The 22,714-nt window shown below is 39.3% G+C and overlaps 1 protein-coding gene across 3 annotated transcripts in view; it reads right to left on the bottom strand.

Annotated features, from left to right (window-relative positions):
* zgc:109889 (uncharacterized protein LOC553542 homolog) overlaps positions 1-22,038 on the bottom strand; it is a 56,794-nt gene extending 34,756 nt beyond the window's left edge. For 2 of the 3 annotated variants that reach the window (XM_051944165.1, XM_051944167.1), the window contains exon 1: positions 21,725-22,037. The gene's annotated coding sequence lies outside the window, so the exon portion shown is untranslated. Of the gene's footprint in view, positions 1-21,724 lie in introns of all 3 variants that reach the window. The other variant, XM_051944166.1, reaches the window with a different exon arrangement.
* Positions 22,039-22,714: the final 676 nt, after the last annotated feature.

Raw genomic sequence — 22,714 nt, 5'->3', positions numbered from 1 at the left:
TGCAGGAAAAAACGGCCAACTCAGTGTCATTACCAAGCAGGGTTCCCTTACTGCACATTTGCAGCATGCAGGTTGAGGTTTGGAGGTTGTTGTTGCTATTTCCCGAAGCTTAAAGGAATTTTGGAAATAGCAACATGCAGAAAGTGTACTTAAATGGCACTTAAACCCCAAGTCTCCATCAGGTTTGCTGGACTACATTTGTCAGATCAAGCAAAATTAGAACCCTAGATTAAAGTTAGCCTGTGGAGGGTTGAGTAAAATAAAATAATAAAAAAAAACTATGACAACAAATAATATCATGATTAACGAAGCCATATTTCTATAATTATTGTTTCTCTGTTTCATACCAGAATACATGTGTACACTCGAGGCCTCATAAATAAGTTTCCTTCCTTAGAAAACACTTTTCCTGGAACAATCTGAAGCCAACACTGTGCACAAAAGGACTCTACAGGGTGTTCCTGAAGTCTGGACACACAGGAAATCTCATTAACTATCTTTTGGCTTTGTCGAAAGGTTAAATTCATCTGCTATCTTTCCATATGTCCAACCATCACATCCACTGAGAAGTACCAGTTCAACTCATTCTTCTTTCAACAAATCCATATTTATTCTGTGGATGTAAAACAAACAAAAAAACGATAGTTAATGATATTTCCTATGTGTCAAGACTTTAGGGACACGCTGTATAATCCTCATCTGTGCATAAGCTAGCTAATAAACCAGAACAGGCCTTGTTATGTAGCTCTACTAGTGGTCAAACGTCTACAGGATACCTTTGATTCACCGATAAATACAGCAGGACGGAGAAAGGATACGAGCTTAGTTTCTCAGTTGGACATTTCTACTATCTGAATCTTTCAACCTTGAGTATCAGCATCATGACATTAAATTTCATCACTTTGACTCGAAGGACATTCTAAAGCTTAGAGGTTAATTCTCAGTGACTGAAGAATAAATAAAAAACAGCACACAAAGCAAACACAACGTTACCCACTTCTTGAAGAGAGTTTGGATTATGCAATCTTAAAACTTTTTTTTTGGGGTCCAAGGGAAACAGACTGAAGGAGGAAGTTAACAAGACAACAAAGAGGAGGAAGAAGGAGAAGAGGAGCAAAAGTGTGTCGGGGAGCCATGGGAATGTTGCCATGGCAACACGCCAAGGAGCCCGCTCCGCTGCTCAAAAGTGGAACTCGTGGCGACGCCGAAAATAGTACGAAAAGCGAGATGACGAGAAGGGGACAGGGCAAGACGGGAGAGGAAGAGGGAAAAGGAAGAAGCGAGATAGAAGGAGGACGGACATCCCTGTGGAAACTTAGCGGAGAAACTTTTCAAATAAGTCGGTCTCCAGAGGATTTACTGCACTCTGACACCTGCACTTCTCCAACACAGGAGAGTTCGGGGGGGGGGGGGAAGCACTGAAATAGCTTCAGTTTGAGAAGTCATAATTTCAGAGACCATCTCAGAGAAAAGCTGCAGCAGAGTGAAGTCAAGAGATAAAGAGTTTTTATAATGTATTCAACATCAAATCATATTTACATTTATGTGTCCATGAGCAACAATAGTTCAAACTTTAACACCTAAATTAACAAAACCAATGATTGCGACAAACTACTAACTATAAACTAGTTTCTGTTCTTTGCTTCTATGAATGATGGTTAATTCACATTAATGCAGGGAGTTCCAGAAGAAAATATTCACCTTTAAATATGAAGCTACAACCAGACAATAATTAGCTTAGCTTAGCATAAAACCCAAAATCAATAGCTCTGTCCAGATGTGATGCTGGCACATCTTGTTAATCCACACAAAACACACAATGCAAAACTAATAAGCTGCATCTTTATCATGAATGACTGATTTTCATGTTTCACCGTAAAACGATTAAAACTTACATTTATATAAAGAGCAATAGGAACACAAAGCTAATCCCCAAGATAAACAGGAAATACAAAGTCGTAAAGGTCAGAGCAGGATTGTTTGACATCAATCTACAGGTTTGTCACCTAGTTTGGCCTTTGTCAAAAACTGTTGCTAGTCATTCTCCAAAGTCCCAACTAGTGTGTTTATTGAAGCACTTACTAGTAATGTGAGTAATTAAGTAGCTAATTAAGTGTAGTTAGACTTTCAGTATTGCTAGTTGGGACTTTGATGCTACTAGTGCAGCTTCTGCTGGAGCTACTTGGTGCACATTGTTGCTAATAGGAGGGAAGAAAACAACAAAATTCTGAACTACTGTGACCACATGTGGAGGTGACAAAGACTTAACTAATGGTAGAAAACCCCTGTCAACAACATGAAGTAAATGTTAAAATGGCTTTCTATAGAGTCCTGACTTCCACATGCCAATATACATTCACAGTCATAGCGCCACCTGCCGGCAACAGAAAATGACACATTTTACACTTTAAATGGACTATTGTTAGCTCCTACTCACCTCAAATGTGGTGACATATTACTACTATCATTGTTAATCTGTTTATTTAAAAAGGGACCATGTACAATTAATGCTGCCATTTGATGTATTAAACTAGAGTTAGCTTCAAGATAACTTCCATGTGCAAGCAAACATATATAATCCTGAACACACGGATGATGACTTATAGTGGAAAGTCTGTGATTTTTTACAGCACTGTTGAAACAGGAAGTACTTTTTGCCAGATTAGAAATGCTGAAAAAGTGGCACACATCACAATTGGCTAAACGAAAGAAAACGTACAAAACAAATAGCCCCCGCAGGACGTTTCTCCTACATCTATGAAATTTGGTAGCCATGTGTAACACGTCAGGGCGCACAAAAAAACCCTCGAGGAGCCACACCCTGAACCCAACAGGAAGTCTGCCACCTTGGAATAATTGAGAGATTTTTGGTGTTTTTGCTCATTTTCAGTGGCTAACTCCTCATAGGGGGTAAATTCAAAAGACTTCACATTTGGACAGTTTATACAACAGGCCTTAATGATGAAAAGCTATCAAAATCTTCCACAACAGTCAAAGGGCATGGCCGCGGTGACGCCCTGAACTTTGATGCTTCATCATGAAACAGGAAGTGCTGTCTAACTACCCTGTACCTGCCCCAACCTGCATCAGACTTTACTATTTTGCACTTCCTGCACCTTATTCCTTTGTTTGCTGCTGTGTATTTTGACACACTTTTTTAACCAACACTTCCTTTTTATATCCTAAATCTGTGCCGAGCAAACTGCAGTGAAATTTCATTCCTTGTCTTCTTCTTGTTTACTGGATGACAACAAAGTCACAAAAGGTCATGGCTTTTCATCACACATCTATTTCTTGTGTATTTACATTTAGATTCATCTTGTCCTCCTCCTGATGTTTGGATGGCTGTGGGTGTAATTACAGTTGTAATCAGATAAGACTTTATCCCTCTGATCCAAAGCTGGCTGGAGCCTATTTGTGAGGACGAGCTGAGATCTTGGACCAAACATCCCCCTCCAGGCTGCACCCAAACATCTCAGCAGGGAGTCAGCTAACGAGCTTCCAGTAGACTCTCTGCACAGAAATCCAGTGTTTGTTTTTTATTTTTATGTTATTTTACTGAATTTGCACCTCTAATTTAGCAGTAGGTAGATTATTTGACATGCACTGCTCTGTACAGGAACACGGATTAAGAGGACACAGCATTAATTGACGTCCTTAACCAAACTTTTCATTCCTGCAGGCCATCAAGAAAGCATCAGCTAATGCTATTACGTACTGCTCCGTCTGCTCGGCCACGCAGACTTAACCACACACACACCTCTCCTGCTGCGCTACACCAAGCTAAGCCTTCGTCGGTCTGTTCTGAGGAAGGTTAGCAACCTGGCCTCTCACCACACCCCCCTCCCGCTCCATAGGAACGGCCTGTATAATCACAGCTAATTAGCTTTGTACTGTAACTAATGGAAACGACAAGCACAGATTCTATTTAATGACATAATTAGATCATATACCGCAAGAGGAGCTGGAGTCCCACTAATGCGAGAGCTAGCGGGTGCTGCAGAATGTTACCACAATTGAGTTTTGAATGTTAATGCTAAGAGCACACACTGTATATTTAAGTAGTACGGTACATTAGTATGGTAGCTGGTACTCAATGGTAGATTGGAAAAAAAAAACAGCGAGTGATGCTGAAAGTAAAAATAAAAATGAAAAAAAGTTGCAATATGTCAAGGGCTAATCTAAACTATAGAAATGTTGCATTCATTGATTTTAATCCAATAAGATACATGCAAAAATAAATGCAATCCAAGTATTATTAATCTATGTTGGGACCATCCAAGGAAATTTTTGACCAGCACCAAAGGAAAATCACCTGCAACAAAACTTCTAAAAATTAGATTTCATTTAAAACTGGCTTGTTAAACAATTTTGTTATTTGGGGTTGCGTTTATTCAAGCATAGTAGATATTTTTATTGTTCCGTTGTGCATCGCTGACCCTCCAATTTCCATTTTTGGTCAGGAAATCCTTCCTAATTTTACATAAATATTACAAAACAAGTGAGCTTCACTATAGTTTGTCTAAGAAATAGCCAGATAAGATGATTTTAAAATCACAATGCGAGCCTGCAGCATAACATGCCCCTTCTTTTGTACTTAAAGCTAAATGTTGGTGTTTTAGCAAGTCTAAAAATACTGTCTGTACCATACCTACAAACTTCTCCCATTAGTCTACCATGGTACAATCCAGTAAAATACCGACGCAAAGCGAGTTTACAGGTATATGTGATTTATTAAATACATATCCAGTGTGCTGCCTCTCATGTTCTGATATGATATTGCGTAAAACATGCATGCTAATTAGCACAAGTGTAGCAGCTCATGTGTGACTGAAGCTCACAGACGCTAAGAATAACGCTGCATGGAGAGCGTATAATTAAAAGAGGGTTATTAGGGCATTTTCATAATAGGATGTGTGTGTCGAGGCGTCTGTTGTTTCGTACAAGCTAACTCGTTTGTGCCACTTTTACAGACAACACACTGATAATAAAACAATATATGTTGTTGTATATAGTTTATTTAGTTTCGATAAAAGGAAAAAAAAATCTAATTTAGAATGTGCCATGCTGTGTATCAGTTGTCTACAGATTTTGTGGTTTTCAGTACATACAGTTCTATGAAAAAGTATTTGCCCCCCTATAGAAATCTTTTATTTTTGCATAATTCTCACACTTAAATGTATCAGATTGTCAAACTGACATTCATATTTATTGAATATTAGACAGAGATAACCAAAACACAAAATGCAGTCTTTTTAAAAAAAATTTATTTTTTGTAAGCGTTACAAATTTGCAAAAATAGAAAATTTCTGCAGGGGCAAATACTTTTGCTTGGAATGCTTGGTCTTCAAAAACAGGATTTTGCCACATTTTGGTTTGAATTTCCTTAATCTGTGGAGCATCCAGTTGAATCTGGTGTGGCATTGCCTCCGGCATCAGAATAACGACTCAGATGGGAATATTTAAAGTGATTTGATTTGAAGTTGCAATTTTTAACTGGGTTACAATCAAGTGTGTTGTTCCAAATTCCACTACTACAACTGATCATTTACTGCTGCTCAACTGAAGTGAAGTATGTGATTTTAGTCCAATTTAAGGAATGTTTCCTACGCCTGGTCGCTAAAAAGAAATCCAGTCCTGGATCTAAACAAAATGCGTTAGCGTTTTTATGCTAACATGCAGGAGGACACACTGGAAAAAATGCCCCTCTCAAAACAAGAAAAAAAAAACTTATTTCAAGGAACTGTTACCTTGAAGTATGTGAAAAAAATCTTCCAATAGAACAAGTGAAAAATGGCTTAGTAAGATTTCTTGAAATAAGATATATAATATTTAGAATACTGAGATCTTAAAATTAGCTTGGAAAACTTGTTTTAAGCTTTATTTTACCAGGATTATCAAGCTTAGGTGTCTTAAAATAAGCCAAACATGCTAAAAAAAATGCAGTTCTTTACTCAAAATTAAATTTTTGCTTTCATGTAGCTTCCTAATTTCAGATGTATTAAACTTATATTGAGTTTTCTTGTAAAATAAAACTCAAAACAAGATAATTTCAAGATTGTTTGACTTAGCAAGATATTTAAGATGCATTGTCTTTAAACAAGTCCCTCCATCTTGTTGAAATGTCACGTTAAGAGAATTTATCTTAAACCAAGTGGGATGAGACATTTTGACTAAAAATAAGACGAATAGACTTGGTAAGATTTGGAGTTTTTGCAGTGCAGCGTAAATGTGCTTTACCTTTCAGAGGACACGCCATTAAACATCGATTTGTGCATGAAAAATCCAGGGCACTCAATTAAGAAAGATATAATAATAGAAAGGTAAATTAGTCAAAAGCAAAGCAAAAAAACTTGAGATATCCTGACATTTGACGTAGCGCTAGCCAGCCTCCAAAAAAAATTCACTTCCCATAGTACACCAGGCAAGATGTGTTCATGACATCCAACAAATGCAGTTCATGGTGCAGGGTTTTTCTTAAAAATTCTTGCCGAATCCGAATCCAATCTGATAGCACTGTGTTTCCATGATATATTTTTATATGTATTCGATTTGGAAGTGTTACAGAAAAACACTACTTACATACAGAAATAACAGAGTAAACTTTGAAAAAACTTTGAAAAATACACCTAACAGGAGATAGAAATACCTTAGTTGAACGTTTTTGAGCCATTAGGAGAAAGAAATACTTTAATCAGGTAAGTTTTGATAAAAAAATCATAATCCAGACTTTAAACTAGATTTTTAAACTATCAACCATTATAAAGTAAATTCATTAAAAAAAAAAGAAAATCCAGATTTTGAATTACATTTTAAACTACTAACCTTTATCAAGTAAATTCTAATTTGGAAAAAAAGAAAATCCAGATTTTAGACATTTTAAAACTAGTGACCTTCATCAAGTAAATTCTGATTTAAATAAATTGATAATCCAAATATAAACTATTAACTTTTTATCAAGTAAATTCTGATGTAAAAAAAAATAATCCAGATTGTAAACTACATTTTTAAACTAGTACCTTTATGAAGTACATTTTGATTTAAATAAATTTTAATCCAGATTCTAAACTAGATTTTTAAACCAGCAACCTTTATTAAGTACATTCTGATGTTAAAAAATACATTATAATCTAGATTTTAAACCAGATTTCTAAACTAGCAATCTCAATCTGGTTTTAAGTAATGATAGTCCAGATTTTAAACTAGTAAAACATACATGTTATTTAAAGAACAATGCATATTTAGAACATATTTTGCATAAATAAACAAGGCATGTTAAGAAAAATGTAGACTATTAATGAAAGCTTGCTGTGTTTTGATCCTCTCTGATGTTAGTTTGGTGGATTTTACCGAACAGAAGCTGGAATATCTCATGGAATAACACAGGATTAAAGCTCTTTTGATGCCTGGTGATCCATCTGATATCATTTTGTCCGGATCAGGAAAACTGCACGTTTTCTACAGTTGACAACAAACAGTTTGCAGTCCGTGTTAGGATTGTAAACGGCACCTGATTGACAGTCGGTACGCACGCAGCTATGAAAACAGGAAACCGAGCCAACACAGTGAAACAGAGCTAATGTTTTATTCTGAGTCAAGATTACTCTGGTTTTGCTCTGCGGGCGCGGGAAGCTCTCGGCTTGGTGGAGCGCCAAATGTCAGCTAACAAAAGGCATCGGCGAAAGAAGAGCGGAACAAAGCGCTAAATAAAAAATAAAAAGCGAGAAAAATGACCGCTGTCAGCTGCAGGAAACGCGAGCCTTGTTGTGTTTAATGTCACCAAAACGACAGGTGATGTTTGATGCTGATTTAAATCTTAACCGGAGCGATGCCAGCTACAGCTCCATTTTAACCCCCAACCCCCTCCACAGCGCCGACTCTCGCCTCCTTTCTCCTCCATCCAAACTCTCCGGAGCCCCCTCCTCTCTCTTTGATGTCTGTTGATGCTCTCGGGTGAGGCGCCGTTGAACAAAATGATGGCAAATTAGAATGGTACCCCCCCCCCCCCACCACCACCACCACCACCACCACCACCACCACCTTTGGAGCTAAACCTCCCTAAAAACAAATTATGCAAAAGAGACGAGAGGGGCAGAGAGGAGACCAGAAATTTTACGCTTGCCTCTGACTTCCTCTCTTTTTCTATTTCTTTTTCCTGTATTCTGAGAAGCAGCAGCAGCAGACTCTGTGGAGTTGTCGTCATGGTTTCTGTTTTGGAAGCGTTTTCATTTTTGGCTGAATAATGAAGCGATCAGAGCAGGACTGAGAGTTGACATTGAAGACATCTCAGTCACTTCATTGTTTCCAGAGTGTGTGTGTGAGTCTACAGTAGCTGTAAACCGAGGCTGAATGCAGATGAGGTGTTACGAAACAGCTACTTTAACAGAGGCCGAATTAAACATGCAAAAGACATTTAAAAAAAAAAAGTGCAATAAAACACACACACAGACACTCGTGAAGCCTCCTGAAGTCCATCCTGGACTACATCCGGGTTTAACGATGCTAACGCGACTAGGACTGTTGCCTAGCAGCGGGTGTTGCCAGGATACGCTGTTGACAATCTCCCACTGTCTTGCTAATTTGTCATATCTGGTTTGCAGCAACTATGGAGCATCAAGGAAGAAGAACACACTAAATGACAAGCAGTCCAACTTAATGACCAACAATAAGAAGACTAGTAGGAATAAAACCAGAAATGGCAAAAAAAATAATGCACCATTCAAAAAAGTCCGCATTCTCATCAAAAAGTTTCTGTTTTTACTGACACAATTTAACTCTTCACCTTTCATAAAACACCTCCTCCTTTGTGGGACTTACTTTGGTGCTATAGTGTTCATTTTTAGTGACAAAATTAGCTATTAATAGCAGCTAAAGACAACATGCATGCTAGCTTACTTGTGGGTTAGCCTCTGATGCTAAAATCAATATAAAATGAAGAGATTCTGAAGCTGTTAGTAAATTATAAACGTGCTAAAGACCTATTATTCCCATTGCATAAGCTAAGACTGACTCTTCACCACAGTTAGCATCAATTCCAAACAAGATGCCCTGCTGAGTGGTTACTACTCCTGCTGGAAGAACCAAACAGATTAGACACAGAGGGGAGTCAGTGTTTAACGTGAATATAAAACACAGAGATTCATACATTATGGAAGGGCAATGATATCTTCCAGTTTGCGAGACATGATGCTAACTGGTAGCTAACTGGTAGCCTAGCCAGCTGTTATAACGGCACTCATTTCTTTGTAGCCTGAGAGGTGTCACTCAAGACGTGTTTTATCTTGTTTCTTCTGGGAGTGTTGAACTTAGAAATTCTTTCATGTTGGTGTTGTTAGGTGACAACAGCACCATCAACCGAGAAGTACAAGACCTCCAAGTTAGCTCCAACAGAGCCACAAGCTTTAAAATTAGCATCCCGTTTCACCGCGGTTTGGATTGACATGCATACACTACCATTCAAACGTTTGGGGTCTCTTAGAAATGTCCTTATTTTTGAATGAAAAGTAGATTTTATCAGTGAAGATACCACAAATTTTTGAACGGTAGTGCAAAAAATGTCCTTAAACCTGATAATTCTGAGGGATTGTAACTCAGAGAGGTCGAGAACCACCAATGCTCTGCTAATACAGCCTTACATGTAATTGTATAGTAATATAGTGGCGTTTAGGGACCAATTTATAAACCTCTTTTCGGTGGTGCTTTCAAGGACGGTCGTATTGCGATCGATTAACTGCTGAGTTTAATTGGACTGATCCTAATGCATCGATGCAGGTAGTGGATGATGGAATAAACAATCAGCTCGCTTATTAAATGCGTGGCCATCCACCACTGCTCATCTTCCCTTTTCATATCTCATAGAGGTAATAGGATCTTCTGAAGTGTGCCTCCACTAAAGAACATTACAGAGAACCAAGAGATCATTTAGTTAATGTGATAAAACCTTTTAAAAGCAGCAGATAGCAGCCACTTCAGTCCTACCATCACTTCCATTATGGCCTCTTTTATCCTCTGCTAATGTGGTCGGTAAACAGGTCAGCCGCTGAATGAATGCAATGAGCACAGTGTTTCTGGATTTAATTCAGGCCTCTTTCTTTCTGTGTGTGTTGTGAGAAACTCCCCTCGTGGCCCTCCGTGACCCCGTCCCCTCACAATCAAATGTGCCGGCCTCAGCGCGATCGCAACAAGTCATCCGGCAGAACCACGTGACCCGACACATGCGGCACAAACTGGGTGTACTGGAGCACGGTCAGTGGGATGGAAGGCCCGGCCGCTGGGATGAAAGCAGGAAGAGATGTGATGCGATGCGTCACAGTGTCCCAGTTTCCTGCTCCCAGCAGAAACTGGGGAGGTTGAACGGGACAGGCTTTGACAGAGGAACCATAGAAGACAAAGAATTATACTTGCTAGCCACAAGTAGAAGATAACCAGTTTGCTGTCAGTGAAAAAACTGAAAATATTCAAATATAAGAAGCTGGGATCAGATGAATTAGACTTTTTTTATTTGCTTTCATAAAAAAAAAGCCTACTCAATGCTTGAGATTAATCCAAAAAGTTAACAACTGGTTGATCTTTTTAAGGTAGAATGGTAAAAAAATAAAAACAACTGAGACAGATCAAGGCAGGCAGGCTCAGTTAAACAGCTGTAAAACATATTCAAGGAAACTGTGAATAAATGTGAACAAGTCTTAAAGAGACAGTAGCGCATTTATCGAGAGCCTGCTATTGTTTTCTGGTGAATTCAATTAAAGCAGCTGAGGCAATTCACACATATTAATTTCTTTGCTGTTGCAGATTGTAATGTAATTTTTTTTAAATGAGAGATTCCCTTCCTCACTTGGTTGCTGTGAGAGCCTTTAGACCACATAAGGATATTTCCACATAAAGGATGAATTTTAAAGTGCCCCTGTTATGCTATATGGATGGGCTTTTTTTAGCGTTACGTAGCTTGTTGTGCACAGAAAAATGAAAAGGCTGCACTTTACCAGCCTGAAACACCTTATTAGAGGTTTGTTTACGTCCCCATGTAACACCTGTGTAGTAGTTCTACACTGTGTAATGAATAAATAAATAAAATAATGAGCCAGCCTTACTTCCACACTAAATCCCTACACTAATAAATCTGAGTTTATGGTACACAATCATCTCGCTTTTCTTGGGCCAGCTGACCAATCAGAGTACTAATTTGAGAAGAAATGCTACTGTACTGTACAGTATGACATGAATAATGTGTTTTTATTGTTAAGGCATGCAAATATATTCTAGTAGATCCTAAAAATCTAATTAAAGAACTATAAAAGTGCATAATACTGGGAAAATCCAAAGGATACAAGGTTTATACTTGATCCTGAGTACTGTTACATTCCATCTAACGTTAGCTTAGCAATGGAGACCGCTAATGTCAACAAATAATCAGCTCACAGTACAGCACTAACGCCATCACAAAAACCTAACAAGCAAAGAAAAAGCAAAGAAAAAATCTAGTGAAGCCTGCCTGGCAAAGACAGACAGGACATTTGATTCATGGAGGGGCAAACAGGAAAAAACTGCATGTTAGTCGAACTACAGTCTCATAAAGCCTGAGCTATAGCCATATTTTAAGAGCCGTGCATCAATCATAGTCTACATTCTAAATCTACTATGCAGTAAAATTAAATAATCCAACAAACTCATGCCTGTGAACCACATTCAGGTTCGTGTACGACGGTTCCCTACGGAGAGACTCTTCTGCATTGAAATTGGAAATATAACTGAAATACGGAATATAAAAAAACATATAGAGAATAATCTGACATGCTGTTAATCTATGTAAAAAGCAGACAGATGGAGATCCCAGTCCTTCATCATACTGATTAAAACTCATTTAAAAATCAATCAACACCTTTAAAAAGTCCTATACATGTAATTATACATTATAAATCACACAAATTTATGCTCTACACGGCGTCAACAGCAGATGTAGCTCGATTGCAACTTTAAAAGTAACTGTAATCTCTCTTTTTCACATCGTTATGATGCTGTGAAGGGAGCAGAGCTTCACGAATGTAGCACTATCGACTATTCCCAAATGTATTTCCCTCACTTCTTGATGTTCTGTGACAGCTTCAGCTAATGATTCCCAGTTCAGCGCGCTGAGAGGCTTAAACCTGCGAGATATTTCATGTAAAAACATTCCAGTTACGACCGCTGCGATCGGACGCCGTCCCGTCCTGCACAGATTCGCTCAAAGCAGCGCACTTCTCAGCTCGTAGGAAGCGAGGAATTGAAACTTGAGTGAAATCCAAGCTGTCTGCCGAGCAGCAGTGTGAGTCCGGAGAGAGCTTTTCACGCAGCTACACTGCATTTTCCACTTTTCTGTTCCCCACAGAGCAGCTGGACGGGTGAAGCTGAACCAACCGGCTACAGGACGTCTGCTTTCAATAAGGTCAAGTGCTATTTGGAACTTTGTACGGGCTGCAGTTGATCAATGAATGGATTTGACATCAGTTTTTGGGAAATAAGTAGTATGTCAACTCATTTATAAGAGTAAAAAACAAACATTTGGAGGTACTAGTTTCTGAAATTTGATTATTTCATTTAGAAATGTATGCAGTTTTTGATATTTTATAGAATAAACATGCAAATTATCAATTAACTAAGGAAATAAACACCATTTTATTCTAAATGTCCCTTTAAATAACCGTTATTTAAGTGTTTGAATTTGTCAGACTACCTACTTAAACCAAAAACACTGCTGAAGTGTTGATTAATTCGCTGAATTACCTTGATTAAAGTGGCGCATCAGTGATTCAGTACTTTGTTTTGATTAAGGTGGGCATCTTGCAAGAATAAAAATCTAAATCGAGGCAGCAGATGATAACATACTGTGACTCAGGGGTCCAGTTCAAAGCACAACATCCTGCATTTCCTGCAATGCAACTTGACAACATCTTTCCTGCAGACCCACCACACCTAGAAAAGGAGGAAAAAAAAAACTCCCTCTCTCCTTTCTGTGCTGCATCATCCCTCTTAAATGAGCGTTCAAAGAGTCGTAAAGAGTCAGTCAAAGTCTACCACACTGTGCCACCACTATCTCACCTGCTCCAGGTGAAAAAACCTGACTGACTAATGTCTCCTGTCACGGATTTAGACTTTCTAAAGACTGAAAACGGAGCCAAGAGGAGCTAAAGAAGTCTAGTTTCCTGTAATAAGTTAGTATGAAATTTACTGTAGCTTTAAATCCACAGCTTCAGTATGCACTGCAGGCCGAGAAATAAGCAAACTGACCTCTAAAAATCAGTAAAGCAGCCCTTTGATTTCAGAATTTTGACCAAAAATGGAGATATTTACCCAAATGGACACCTAAATATATCCAGAAAGACTAGACAGGTGATGGTGAGGCTTACAATTATTCTGTTTTATTGATTAATAGGGGCTTTAAAGCTCTACTGAAGTGCCTCCGAGATGAGTCAATGCAAGTATCAAGTCATAATCAAGGATTTAGACTTTCTAAAGACTGAAAATGGAGCCAAGAGGAGCTGTAGAAGTGTAGTTTCCTGCAATAACATTTGGACTCCACAGCTTCAGTGAGCATTGCAAGCAGAGAAATGAGCAAACTGAGTCCTAAAAAACAGTAAAGCAGCCCTTCAATTTTATAATTTTGACCAAAAAACTGACATATTTACTGACATAGATACCTGAATATGTGCAGAAAGACTAGCTAGGTCACAATGAGACATACAATCATTTCTGACTTTCTAAAGGCAGAAAATGGAAACAAGAAGAGCTGCAGAAGTCTAGTTTCCTGCCAAAAGTTAGTGTGGAATTTGTGGCCCATCATGTCAAAAAACTGCTGCGTACCTGTGGTTTGAATCTACAGCTTCAGTTTGCATTGCAGGCCGAAAAATACGCAAAAATAGCCCTTTAACTTCATAATTTTGACCAAAAACAGAGATATTTACCAATGTAGGCACCTAAATATATGCAGAATGACTAGCTAGGTGATGGTGAGACTGAGAATTAATCTGTTTTAATGATTTATAGGGGCTTTAAAGTTCTATTGAAGTGACTCTGAGATGAGTCACTGCAACCATCATGGATTTAATCAAGGATTTAGACTTTCTAATGACTAAAAATGGAGAAGGCGGGGCAGCAGAAGTCTCGTTTCCTAGAACAAGTTAGTATGGACTTTGTGGCCCATGATGCAAAAAAAATTGCTGCCAACCTCAGCTTTACATCTATGTCTTTAAATGCACTACAGCACATCAGCAAAATGACTTCCAAAGCCTGAAAATGGAGTCAAGAGGAGCTGCAGAAGTGTAGTTTTCTGCAAAAATGTTAGGATTGTACACTTTGAGTGAACATTGCAGGTTGAGAAATAAGAAAAAGTGGCCCTTTAATTTCATAAGTTTGACCGAAAACAGACATATTTACCAACGTAGACACCTAAATATGTGCAAAATGACTAGCTAGATGACAGTGAGACTTAGAATCAATCTGTTTTATTGATTTATCGGGGCTTTAAAGCTCTACTGAAGTGCCTCTGAGGTGAGTCAATATAAGCATCACATCATATCAGCCATTTCTGAATCCTCCATGATTAAAAATTCACTAGTTAACATACACACTATGTCTGTGGGATTGACGTTGACCGGATCGATGGCTTTGTCGATAAAACACCAGGAACAGCCGTGTGTGAACACTCAAACAACTGCCCCTAGCAACCGTCGCCACAGTGAGGCAGGATTATTGATCGCCGTGGCAACGGATGAGCCCGGAAACTGCTGAGTAAGGCCAACTTCTACGGGCGGGGCAGGAAAATATGAGGGTAGAATATTAACAGAAAGAAACAGTTTCCCAGTCTAGGAAGCAGCAGATCGAGGCACACAGGGAGACGGTCAGCGCCATTGTGTCGTGTAACACCCACGCCGATGCGTCATCAATAGATCGGCCTCGCTTGCACTTTGCATCATCCCCAGCGAGAATAGAGGCGGCGAGGTCAGACGGCCAGGTGGGAGAACCATGTCACACTCTGCACATTCTGGGGGGAACACAGTCTGGCATCGCTACCAGACACAAAGTGCTACAGAGAATAAATATTTCCTGACAACAGTAACGGTGAATTATTCACCCGGAGAACTGTGAATCAGAGGAAAACGGGTACTAAACGGCACCGGACAGCGGTACAAGTAGCAGAAATACAGCAAGAAATGAAAATCAGGCTGCAGCAGAAAGACAAAAGAAATGAACTGCTTGTTTTATAGCTGTAGAGTGTCAAAAATCTACAACATGCAATTCAACTGCTGCTACAAAACTTCCTTTCAAGACAGCATTCGAGGTAATTGTTCAAAGCTATTCTAGTGTTCCAGTTCTGCAAACAGTACACTTCACAATAATCGAAAATAAGAAATTAAATCTCTTCGATGGAGATACCAAATTGTTATCAGACTAATTCTGGTTTAAATCAGGTCTTCTAACTTGGAGTCAAAGCTAGAAAGAATTATTATTTAATTATATTTCAATTTGTTAGGTTAATTTGTGAGGTTCATGTGCTTTCTCAAATGGAAAACACATTAGGTCAATGTCTGCCGCTTTAACTGACTGGCTGATCGAGAGAAACATGTCCAGCAAAAAAAGTTTATCAGATGCAACAGTTGGGCTTTGCATGTTTATCACAAAAAATAAGACATTAGTTGATTAAAATGACAGAAAATTGACAAAACATCTCCTTTGTAAGTATCTGTTGGATCACTAGTGAGTGACTTTTACTTCTTTTTCTGCATAATTGGATCATTTATCATTGTTTTTTTCATACATTTTGTATAAACTTTGCATCTTCTATCTACAATTACTCCCTGTACATTTTTTGCTCCAGGCTAATCGATTAAGCTTAATAGATCTATTCACCATTAGAACTTCAGCACTCAATGAAACCTCTTTAAGTCCGAGTTCGTACAAGAAAATCTGATCTTTCCAATGAGAAGTGGTGCGGTCTCTATGTGCGGCTTTCAGCTCATTCATCCCAGCACACTGTTATACGTTTTCAAATTCTATACAAAGTGGCTTTAACCACAGACGTCCTTTCAATGAGAACAGAGTGAAATATGTGGAATCCTGTTCAACATGTCAGATGGTTATTCAAACTATGAACAGCCCCGCAGCGGATCTCTAAGTGGCCACATCACTCAGGTCTAAGTGCACCCTGAAGAGGCCGCCGTGGATCTTCAGAGTTAATTCAAACCATTAGCCGCAACGTGTTCAAGGGAAATAAACCAAGGAACGCAGAGATCTGTTGTGGTAATACAATCGAATCCCACTTCCTGTTCACCTGGAAACGTTTAAAAAAGACAACCAGATCTGGTTCAAAGAGGAGGCACCGGCTGGAGGTTCGCTAACAGAACAAGCTCCTTAGGGAGGAAGACCAGCAAACGTCCACGAGAGGAGGCCTCTGCCTGGAAAACATATCATGCTCCTCGTACCCAGAGACAAAGACGCTCCTGAAACCTAGATCTCTATGAAAACACACCTCTGGAATCCTAATCATCCTCCGAGTTTCACAAGTGAAAAAGATCAACCTGGGGGTTTAAATCTCCTGCAGAGACAGAAATAAACACAGCCGAGATGGAAGGTTCTTTTCAGGTTGGCAGCCGTCCATTTCTCAAATCATACGGTTAATTCATGTATTTTCTCCTTGAGTGACGAAACTAAGAGCCTAAGCCTTCAACATGAAGCACAAGCACTGGAAAATTAGACCAGATATGCAGTCAGGCTTCACTGTCAGGCAATAAAAAGCTGAGCAGCAGCCTCCAAACTAGACCTTCACACCAAGAGAAAGAACAGACCTGTCATCACAAAGACTCGCAAAGACGAGAAACAGAGAGGAGGAAGGGCAACAAGGAGAAAGAACAGGGCTCATTTCAAAATAACACTCATAAAGACATTAAACATAAAGTCTTCCTGATGTCTGCTAGTTCAAACAAAAGGATTACGACCTACAGTGCCACCATTATGCATCAGTACATGACCTGAAACTGAAACTCCCTCACAATTTTTAGTCATTTAGAAACAAAAATGCTCAAAGGAACACGTTTAGCTTGGCTTTTGGTCAGCGTAAGGATCCTTAAAATGTTGATCTGGCTAAGCTAGCATGGACATTTCTAAACATGAATGACTAATTTAAAGGAAGAACTAGATGTGTTTTGAGAAATATGATTAATCATTTTCTAGCATTTGAGTTTAATAAGTTAAAATTAAGAGCATGTCTGCAGGTTAAACATGAGGCTAGAGTCAGCAGATGATTAGTCTAGCTTAAAGAACGGACAAAAATAAAAGAAAAAAGCTGTGTTGCTGTTAAAAAAATAAATTTTAGACACATGTATTTTAATATTACATGCATACTTAACTTGTGCACAAACAGAAATACAACATAACACTGCGCATGCTAGCTCAGGCCTCACATTTAGCATATAGACACATGATTATTTTGTAAATACTTCACAAGAAGTAATCTTAAATGGGGAAAATGTAAATTGCAGGACTTTGTCAGTGAAACAAATTCCTAGTATTCAAGTACCAGAGTTAATTAAAATAAAATTAAGATGATTCTCCTATCTATATGTTAAACACGAAGCAAGAGGGAGGTAATTAGCCTAGCTTCATGTTCAAATTGAAAAAAAGGGAAAAATATAGCCTGGTATTGCTGAAAGTTAAAAAAAACAAATCTCCGCCATCAGGCAAATATGCATTTTAATAATAACACATCCTGGGCTTGCGCTGGCCGATCTCCACAGCGCCATTGGCGCATCGTTTTGCTGGATGGTGATCAAGATTTGGGAAGCTCCGACCATTTCCGACGGCTGCCGAGAGAAAAAGTTTGTTTTTCTTATATTATCGCTCGGGCGTTTCGAAGAGAAAGTAAGCCAAACCCTTTTTTTGGCTTTTTGACTGCGCCATCCGGCGGGGTGATGCGCCAATGGTGCTGTGGCGATCGGCTAGCGCAAGCCCAGACATCCATACTTAACACATGCACAAACAGAAATATAACATCATCTAATTACTTATTGCTTTCCTAAGCGAGTAGCATGACAATTCAGGGCTCACATTTAGCATACAGACATGCCATCGAGTATGTTGAAAATACTTCCCAAGAAGTCACTTAAAATCGGAAAAAATGTAAATTACAGGACTTGTGTCATTGGTATATATGCCTAGTATTCTAGTATTAGAGTTTGTTAAGCTAAAATTAAGAGCATTCTCATATTTATACGCTAAACATGAAGCAAGAGAGAGATAATTAGCCTAGCTTCATGTACAAATTGGAATAAAAGGGAGAAAATCAGCATAATGTGCCTTTACTGTGAGTTACTTATTGTTTTGCTAAGCCAATAGCAGGCTAGCTCAGGCTTTGCATTTAGCATACAGACATGGTATCACTTATTTTGTTAATTGATAGTTGCACGACTTGCATCAGTGAAATAAATGTTACAAGTATTTAGCTAAATTAGCTTAGCTCGCTTAACAACTTCCTCCACAGACCCTAAAAGACCATTATTCTGCTGTTGAAAATGCAACTGTAACTAGTACTATCTCCTGTAAAGTAGGCTGTGGTCATCTCTAAATGCACACGAACTAGAAAATCCAGGAATTGTGCATCCGAAAAGCCCTTGAAAAACCAGAAAACTACCCTTTGTGAACCAAGCAAAGAACATGCCTTTGTCTACCGGCACAGCATCGTCGATGCCTTTGTGTTTGCTTCACCCCCTGAAGTTAAGTTACTGTTTGTGTGTAGTTTGTGCATCTGTGTGTGTCCCTGTTGGAGCATTTATGCTTATTTAGTGCTCAGCCTTCTCTGCCCTCCTTCCTCGATGATTCGCTTACATAAGGAATCAGCGCAAGCTTGTCTGAGCAGCGTCTCTTATGAATACAGCTCTGTACTGTACGGCAGCCTCACAAACACTCATAAAAGAGGCCTATTATCTAATCGCTGTTCACCCAGTCTAGACATGAAAGGATTCAGAACTGGACTCACTTTATTTGTTAATAACTCTGAATTCATCCCCCTTCCCTTGACGGTATAAACACTCTTAGTTACCTCCTATCCAATTTATCCACTTGCAATATTGGTGTTGTCTCAGATTCATCCAATTATTGAACATCCAGCAGGAAGCGAGCAGGTGCTGGTGCTGTGAGCTGATAGCACGTTTATGGGGTTAAAATAAAGGTAAAGACCTTTAAATAACATCAAACAAATCGACAATTCATCCAGGAGGCCGTCCCATTTATTACATAATCGCATGGATGCAATTGTTTCAGCTGCTCTGAACATTTTGCGTGAATGTTGGATCTGTTTTCAGCAACCTAAAAACTTAGAAATGCTATGTTTTGACCGCACCAACTGTTTGACTTCTAGTATTCGACCTATTGCCATGATCTTCTTGGATTAAGTTACAAAGCCAAAACAGTGCAGCATCACATTTTGGGGTTGAGGCCAAACGAGACAGGAGCACTCTGGAGGCAATTTGTTGGATTTGCAGCAAGAAGGCAGCTAATCTAAAACTAATACGGAGGCCCTCGACTTACGTTGAAGTTCCGTTCCTACGGCCCGACATAAGTCGATTTTTGCCGAAAGTCAGAACTCTGGCAAACATGTAAATAAGTCGCAACGTGCATCAAGATATCAATCAGTTCTTCAGAAAAGTCATGAATACCAATGACTTTCATGCATGCATTAGTCATTGTACAAGAATATAACAGAATATCTTGCACTGATTTTACAACTTGATCTAATAATGTCCCTTTCAACAGCAAAAAGTTAGTGGCACAATACAAGGTGGCATGCAACCGACGAATGTTAACAAAACCTTATAGCGCCATGTGATGACTTCTGCTCCGCTCACCAACTAGTTCCACAAAATCAGTTCCTACATAACAGTGAAACGCTGTAGGTCGAGGGCGTCATAAACCAAGGATCCCCTGCAGAGGCCATTAGTGAGCAGAAAAAAGGGCACCTTTAGAGCGGCGTCGCTCAGTGTGGAAGATCCATGGACACTTCAAAAAGGGGCAGCTATTTGCTTGTGAAGGTGTCTGAAAAGAATTTATGTCCGTTATAACCTATATTTTAGTGACTTATTTTGTTTTGTGGATGCAGCTGCACATCTCAGGTTCACTGATGGGTGTTCAGATCAATTGAAGGAGGTTGTTTTGATATCTGAATTAAGGCAATTACGAGGGTCCTTGACTAATGTCTGAGTTCCATTCCTATGGGCCAATGTAAGTCGATTTCCGCCGTAAGTCGGAACTCCATCAGAAGAGTATGACTTACGCTTGGGGACCATCATGAAGGGTAAAAAAATTAGGGAATGTAGCACAATCCAAGGTGGTGTACAACCAGCAAATGTAAACAAAGCTGCCTTATAGCGCCGTGTGATGACGTCTTCATCCACTCTGCTCAACAACTAGTTCCACATAACTAGTTCTTGTGCAACGCCGAAACGCCGTAGGTAGAGGACGTCGTAAACCGAGGACCCCCTGTACCAACAATAACTACTCTGACAATGATTCTTTTGGCTGTTTGATTTGTGAAGACGAAAATTAACCAGTCTTGTGACCACTGACCTTTAACTTCTTTTTGGGCTTTTTGTAATGTGCTTCTGTTGTGACCCATTGTCCTATCTTTCACTGTTATGTTTTTTTTTTTTACCTGCTTAATGACTGTGGATGTAAATTAGCATTGTTGCTATAATCCGGCATATTTACATCTCTCTAAACAGACGTTCATTAATGTGCACTATCCTATCAAACAAACAAATAAAACGGTAACAGATTGCTTTTATTCAACTATTTCTTCCACCTCTGACTTAAACTGAAAATAGGCTCATATTTTACCTCTACTACCACCAGGAACATGTTTAATTTAAAGTATACTCTTTATGGATTGTTTGCTATCTGGCAGTACTAAACTTAAAAACTTAAACAGACAAGTGCTTGATTCCTCCACATTTTCCTCTATTTCTGTACCAATATCACCCTCCCTTTGCTCTAGTAAAACATCAGGTAAGAACGATAATCTGCCTGGATTCAGCTTCCAGCAGCAGCATTTCTACACCATGAAGCAACCAGCAAATGTAAGAGGAGCAACAGGAGACTTAAAAATGGACAATGAAACATGTGAAAAATGAAAGTGGCAGCCAATCCTGGAGGCCTGCGTGGAATCTAAACATATTCGGTGCATCAAACCTGTAAATATCTGCAGGAATATCTAGAAATTACGCACTAAAAGCACATTTAAAGGCCACATCTCTTCACCGAATTGAGGGAGACGTTTAAATAGAAGCTGTAGGTGTGCTGACAGGCAGAATGGAGACTAATCCCCGGCACACCTACTCTCCTGAAAGCCCCGCTGCTCTTTTTTTTTCTAGCTCGTTTCCAAACCGAATGCTGACATTTTGTGGTGCGCGGAGGCACCTGACCAGCAGCGCACCGGAGATCACGATTATGGAGGGCGTGAATTTAAAAAAAAAAAAAAAACGGTGTGCAAAACGGGAGCGAGCCCCCCTCCTCTTTGGATAAATGGAGGGTTAATTAATACGCAGCCCGCCGCCTCTCCTCTCCTCTCCATCGTTGTGTTTTCTGCGTGCGTACGATGCAAACGACAACAAAAACAAACGCGCCTCCCCTGTCCTCCCCTCTCCGTGCGTCCCTGCCCAGCTCCCACGGGACGCGTGTGTCCACAGTGGGTCCACAGATTTACCTGGCTGCAGATTCACCTTCTCTCCTGTCTCTCGGGTTTCTGGTCTTCCTCCTCCTCCGCTGCTGCTCTGCGCCTCATTTCAGAGCGTCCATGTTCGCGGCTCGGAGCGCACGGCTGGATGGTTGGATGGATGGATGGAGAGATGGATGGAGAGATGAAGGGGTGGTGGTGGAGGAAGAGGAGGCTTTGAAGTGAGCAAATCTGGGTCCCTGCTCGCAACCCAGCTGCGTGGACCGGATTTATGTCGTTTCCAAGGCAGCGTCCGTCGATCTGATGCGCGTCAAGCCGCAGCCCGTTGGACACGAGAGCGCGCTTCTGGTTCCACCTTCAAAATACGAGTCCTGAATAAAAACTGTGAATAAAATGCTCTCAAATGATCCTTAAAATACAAATCACACACTGTTTTCATCCTTAATCTGTACCACAAGCTTGTTTCGTCTTGTTTTTTATTCCTAACAAGAAAGAATCAATTTAGAACCAGTCAGGTCCTCCCACCTGACCCCCAGAATCAGCTGATTGCTCATCCACAATGAATTCAGTGCGCTTCAGTCAAATGTTTTCTGAGCTACAAACCCTCAAACGCTAAAAAAATCATAATTCTTATTTTTTCTAATGCTTTGTTATCTGTTTTTAAATAATTTGTTGTTTTCTAACATTTTATTGTCTATTTTTTAGCTTTATTGTTTCCTTTTAACTATTTATTTCATTTTCTAACAATTCATTGACTGTTTTTTTAGCTTACTGTTGCTTTTCTAATGTTTTACTGTCTATTCTTTTCGTTTTATTGTTGCTATCTAATTATTTACTGCCTGTTCTAACATATTACTGTCTGCTTTTCTTAGCTTCATTGTTGTGTTTTAATCTTTGCCATGTTTCTAATGTTTTATTGTCTAATTTTTTGTTTTATTGTTGCTTTGTAATTATTTGCCTTTTCTAATGTTTTATCGTCTATTTTTTATATTCTTATTGTTGCTTTTAATGATTTGTTGC

Source organism: Acanthochromis polyacanthus, chromosome 23 (assembly GCF_021347895.1).
Source record: "Acanthochromis polyacanthus isolate Apoly-LR-REF ecotype Palm Island chromosome 23, KAUST_Apoly_ChrSc, whole genome shotgun sequence".
NCBI lineage: Eukaryota > Metazoa > Chordata > Actinopteri > Pomacentridae > Acanthochromis > Acanthochromis polyacanthus.
The sequence above is the reverse complement of the archived record's forward strand: the minus strand, read 5'-3'. Positions and strand labels throughout refer to the sequence as shown.